Here is a 6,000-nt window from a genome sequence, read left to right as displayed (position 1 = left end):
GCCTCTCCACCCCCAAGAGATGCCTGAAGGAAACTGGCACAAAGAACGGTAATTACGGGAGTGTGAGTGATTGCTGGACCCAGACTAGAAGGAGACTAGTCTGTAAAAGGAAGCTTACTGGAATACCACTCAGGGTGAGGTTTTGTTTGTATTCTGTTTTCTTACTGTATTAGACTCAGACTTGCGTGTTTTATTTTATTTTATTTTATTTTACTTGGTAATTCACCCTGTTCTGTCTACTACTTGGAACCACTTAAATCCTACTTTCTATATTTAATAAAATCACCTTTTACTTATTAATGAACCCAGAGTATGTATTAATGCCGGGGGGGGGGGGGGGGCAAACAGCTGTGCATATCTCTTCATCAGTGTTATAGAGGGCGAACAATTTATGAGTTTACCCTGTATACGTTTTATACAGGGTAAAACGGATTTATTTGGGGTTTGGACCCCATTGGGAGTTGGGCATCTGAGTGTTAAAGACAGGAACACTTCTTAAGCTGCTTTCAGTTAAGTCTGCAGCTTTGGGGCACATGATTCAGACCCTGGGTCTGTGTCGGAGCAGACTGGCGTGTCTGTCTCAACAAGACAGGTGCTGGAGTCCCAAGCTGTCAGGGAAAGCAGGGGCAGAAGTAGTCTTGGCACATCAGTTGGCAGCCCAAAGGAAGTTTCTGTGATCCAACCCGTCACACCCAGCTTTGCTACTTAACAGCCATATGCTCTTGGGCGAGTCACTTCATCTCTTTGTACCTCCGTTTCCCCTCCCATTCTTTAACTGTCTTGTCTAACTAGATTGTAAACTCCTTGGGATAGGGACTGCTTCTTACTGGGTGTACAGCCCTAGCTCAATGGGACCTTGATTGTGACTGGAGCCTCTAGGTACTGCTGTTATACCAATAAATAATAATAAACAGCTCTGTTAACAATAAACATTAGCTCTGCTGGATTAATGTAGTAGAGATGACATGGTGACAATCATGTTTTCACCTTTTGCTGTTGTTTTGGTCTCTACATCCAGTACATATCCTTAGAGGTGATTTGGGTGTAGACAGAACCTCCATAGAATCTGGCCTTGCAAGTGACAAGTGTGAATAAGGGGAAATGATGTTTGTTTGGCAGGGATATTCTCAGAATACCTCAGTTCAAAGCCACATGCCCATGTCATTCAGAAGTGGAACAATCCAAGTAATGCACAGACAAGAGGAAAAGTCCATTAGAAATGAGGGAGAGGCCAAACAGCTTCTCCCACAAACCGTTGGCATCTTTTTGTCTGTGAGACGCTGGGCACTGCAGCCTATGATGTCGATGGTTTGCAATATCTCATGTGACTGAATAGTCCAATCCGAGATTTGCATGATCTTTGGCAGTTAATGCAAATGTATGTATCTTGGTTGGGAGCCACTTGCTTCCTACGGGCACTTTTCTCTCCAAGCCTTAGGAGCCAGCTTCTATCATGGACTTTGATGGAGATGATGGTGCCACTTGTTATGATCACTTGCCAAGGTTTCTGATTGGTCAGGATCAATTCCAAATTCCTTTATATCACGCTTGCATGTGTGTTTATAGCAAAGCTTGGGATGTCCTGTTGTTCTTGTGCCCTCTGATAGCCTCCTCCCACCCCCGTATAACATGTCCTTGGGTATGCATCTGTCTTCCAAGCTATTTAGATGGTCCAGTCTTTGCTTGAGCAGGGCTGTCACACTTGGTAAATCTGCCCTTTCAAGAACCTCTGTGTTGGTAACTTTATCTTGCCATTTGGTGTTGAATATGCAGCGTAAACAACATAGGTGGAAACTGCTTAACTTTTTCTCCTGATGAGCATAAGTTGTCCATGTTTCCCCACCATACATGAGAGTGCTGAGGACGCAGGCTTGGTACACTAACATTTTGGTCTTAATGGTAAGCTTTGAGTTGTTCCATGCTCTTTTAGTCAGTCTGCTAAAGGTGGTGGCAGCCTTTCCAATGCGAACATTTAGTTCTTCATCCAGTGACAGGTTGGTGGTTACTGTAGAACCTAAGTAGCTGAGCTTTTGGACTACTTCTAGCAGGTTTGCATTTCAGGTGATTGAAGGATCTTGTGGAACCCCCGGTCCTAATACAACCGTTTTCTTAATGATGATGGTGAGAGCAAATGCCTGACAAGCCCTTGAAAGGCAGTCCATGAGTTCTTGTAGTAAATCTTCATCGTGGGCTATGAGGGCAGCATCATCAGTGAATAAAAGTTCCCTGATTAGCATCTTTTTGACTTTAGTCTTTGCCTTAAGTCAGGACAGGTTGAAGAGTTTCCCATCCGATCTTGTGTGGAGATACACTCCATCTTTCATGTCCTTAAACATACAGCTCAGGAGTTCCAAGAAGAAGATTCTAAAGAGTATAGGGGCAATCCCTGCTTCACTCCTCTTTTCATCTCAAAGCTGTCCGAAGTGGACCCGTCAAACTGGATAGGTGCTCTCATGTTGTCATGGAATGAACGTATAATACTTAACAGGGTTGGTGGGCATCCTATCTTTTCTAGTATTGCAAATAAACCTGCTCTGCTGATTGTGTCAAATGCTTTGCTTAGGTCCATAAAGGCGATGTACAATGGTTGGTTTTGCTCTCTGCACTTTTCTTGGAGCTGTCGCAGAGAAAATATCATGTCTATAGTTGATCTTCCAGCTCTGAATCTGCATGGTGATTCGGGGTAGATATGATTCGCCAGCTGTTGTAGGCACACTAAGATGACTTTTACAAAAGCTTTTCCTGCTACTCTTAGTAGCGAGATACCCCTGAAGTTGTTGTTGTCACCTTTTTCACCTTTATTTTTACACAAAGTGATGATGTTTGCGTCGCACATCTCTTGTGGTACTTCACCCTCTTTCCAGCATTTCAGTAGCAGCTGATGAAGATATGGTAATAGGCTGTCTTTCCCACAGTTGAGGATTTCCGCTTGGATGCCATCTTTTCCAGGAGCCTTGCCACTTGATAGCAAATCAATGGCCTTGCTGAGCTCTTCTTTAGTTGGCTCCACATCTAGCTCTGACATAACCTGCAGAGTTGGTAATTGGTTCAGTGATCTGCTGGCAATGTTTCTTTCTTGTGCATATAGCTCTGAATAGTGTTCAGCCCAATGAGACAACTGCTGGCTTTTATCTGTGATGATTTCAATGCTGTGCAATTTGAGATGGGCAACCTTGTTGACAGTGGAGCCTAGAGCTTTCTTTCGGCCGTTGTACAACTTCAGGGTTTCTTGTATCTAAGGCTGTCTGTATCTCTTCATAGAGCTTGGTCCAGTAATGATTTGCACAGCATCTCCTTTCTCTCTGTACCTTGGTTTTTGCATGTCAAAGTCTCATTTTGGTGCTCTCTGTTGGCTTCTTATTATGTTCCAGATACGCTGTGTTCTTAATGTTGATGAGAGGTAATAGTCCCACTTCATTTTCTTCGAACCAGTCCTTTTTTGATGGCCTCTGTGACGTTGTGCAGTCTATATGGTTTTATAAAAACATAATAAGTGAATATAATGTAACTGGAATAGTTTTATAAAAATATGATAATAAGTGAATATAATGTAACTGGAATATGCTTCATGCAAAAGGTCTCTTGTAAGGTATCATTACAAAGCTTATAATCTACTGAGTGTGATCATCCTATTTGTATAAATGTACCACTCTTGTATCTAAAACTAGACATATGAAATTTAACTCTGAGGGCCTATTGCAATTATGCAAAGTGTGGGCCATTAATAGTGGTTTGGAATCTTGATGACTCCCATTAACCAGGACCATTGTCTGCAGATAGCTGTGTTTACCTGTTAATCTTCTTGTATATGTGTGTGCTGGCAAGTGGGCAATGAAGTCTTGCAGTGACATGTGATCATGTCACCTGACCTGAAATCCATCTTTAACCTGGTGCTTTTCCAGTTGGGGGGGGGGGTGGAAACCCAGAGGGACAAAGGGTTCCTGCCTTATGCAAAATATATATAAAGGGGTGGAAGAGAACAAAGGGGGAGAGGAGCCATCATGAAGAATCCCCTAGCTATCATCTGAGCTGCAACAAGAGCTGTACCAGGGGAAAGAATTGTGCCCAGGCCTGGAAGGTGTCCAGTCTGAGAAAAAGCTTACTGAAGTATCTCTGAGGGTGAGATTATCTGTATTCAGTTTGATTAGACATAGATTTGCGCATTTTATTTTATTTTGCTTGGTGACTTACTTTGTTCTGTCTGTTACTACTTGGAACCACTTAAATCCTATTTTCTGTATTTAATAAAATCACTTTTTTTCTTATTAATTAACTTAGAGTATTTATTAATACCTGGGGGAGCAAACAACTGTGCATATCTCTCTATCAGTGTTATAGAGGGCGAACAATTTATGAGTTTGCCCTGCATAAGCTTTATACAGGGTAAAACGGATTTATTTGGGTTTAGACCCCATTGGGAGTTGGGCATCTGAATGCTAAAGACAAGCACACATTTGTGAGCTGTTTTCAGGTAAACTTGCAGCTTTGGGACAAGTGATTCAGACCCTGGGTCTGTGTTGGAGCAGACGGCGTGTCTGGCTCAAGCAAGACAGGGTGCTGGAGTTCTGAGCTGGCAGGGAGAACAGGAATAAAAGTAGTCTTGGTACATTGGGTGGCAGCTCCCAACGGGGTTTCTGTGATCCAACCCGTCACAGCCTCTTTCTCCCAAATGTAGCTAAAGCTGTTTCTTGAATTGTTGTTCTTAAATCTTCCCAAAATTCCTCTGTCTTCTCTGGTACTGACTTCCCATGCATGCTAAGTTCAAAAGCCTTCATAAACTCCTTGCATTTCCTCTGTTTTTTGATGTTAGTAGTGTTGATTTTAGGCTTGCTCCTAGGTTTTGCTCTATATAATTTCTTGGCTGTAATCTTCAATTTGCTAATAATCAAGGAGTGGTTGGTGTCACAATCAGAACTGTGGAACATGCGAGTGTTCTGCACTGAGAGTAGGTCTTTCCTCCTGATGATAACAAGGTCTAGTTGCATCAAGTCATGAGAAGAATACCATCAACTGAGCTACTTTTTCTCCTCGGGGACTTCAATGCAAGAGTTGGCGCACACAACAATTCATAGCCAGGTTGCTTAGAATATTTTGGCATCGGCAAGATGAATGAGAATGGCCAACAACTTCTTGAATTCTGCGCCCAAAACCAAATGTGCATTACCAATTCATATTTTACACAAAAACAGCACCACGAAGTGTCATGGTGACATCCATGATCAGGCCACTGGCTCCCATAAACACCTCCTTCAAACACAAGGAATGCCTGGGTGCATAGATGAGGCATGGGATAGAGCACTTAATTTTTCCCCTCTGTGTTGGTTGTTCAAGTTCAACGGGACTGGGCATTGACTGAAAAGTGTTACCAGCTGTCAGTCGAGGTGAAATACGAATTGGTGGTCTCAGAACAGCTCCCCCTAGGATAGGTGTACACATGCAGAAATACCACCCTCACTCCCATCACCAAAAGAAAAACACTGTCACAATTACTATTCTTAGCAGAATCCATGAACTCACCCCTGCTGCAATGCATGCAGAAAACTGCCGTCCAATAGCAGCTAAGCAGGTGGTGAATTGTAACTAGCACTGCTGATGCTAAAACACCCTATTATTGTTACCCTAACTCCCCACTTCCCACTCACTTGTTTGTTCCGCCCACTGGTTCCATCTTGTCTTGTAGCCTGAGAGCTTTTTGGGCCATGGACCGTCATTCACGGGGGTTGGGATTTTCAGATGCCCGCAGTGTTGTCCGAACACTGTTCCCATTGAAGTCAAGGAATCAGTTACCACTGACTTTAGTGTGAGCCACCTTTGAGCATCTTTAAAAATCTCCCCCTATCTGTTTGTCTGGGGGGGAGGGTGATGTAGGAGCACAAGCCAGTACTTTCAAGAAGGTTTCAAGTATCAGAGGGGTAGCCATGTTAGTCTGAATCTGTAAAAAGCAACAGAGGGTCCTGTGGCACCTTTAAGACTAACAGAAGTATTGGGAGCATAAGCTTT

Source organism: Chrysemys picta, chromosome 9, assembly GCF_011386835.1.
Source record: "Chrysemys picta bellii isolate R12L10 chromosome 9, ASM1138683v2, whole genome shotgun sequence".
NCBI lineage: Eukaryota > Metazoa > Chordata > Testudines > Emydidae > Chrysemys > Chrysemys picta.
The sequence above is the reverse complement of the archived record's forward strand: the minus strand, read 5'-3'. Positions refer to the sequence as shown.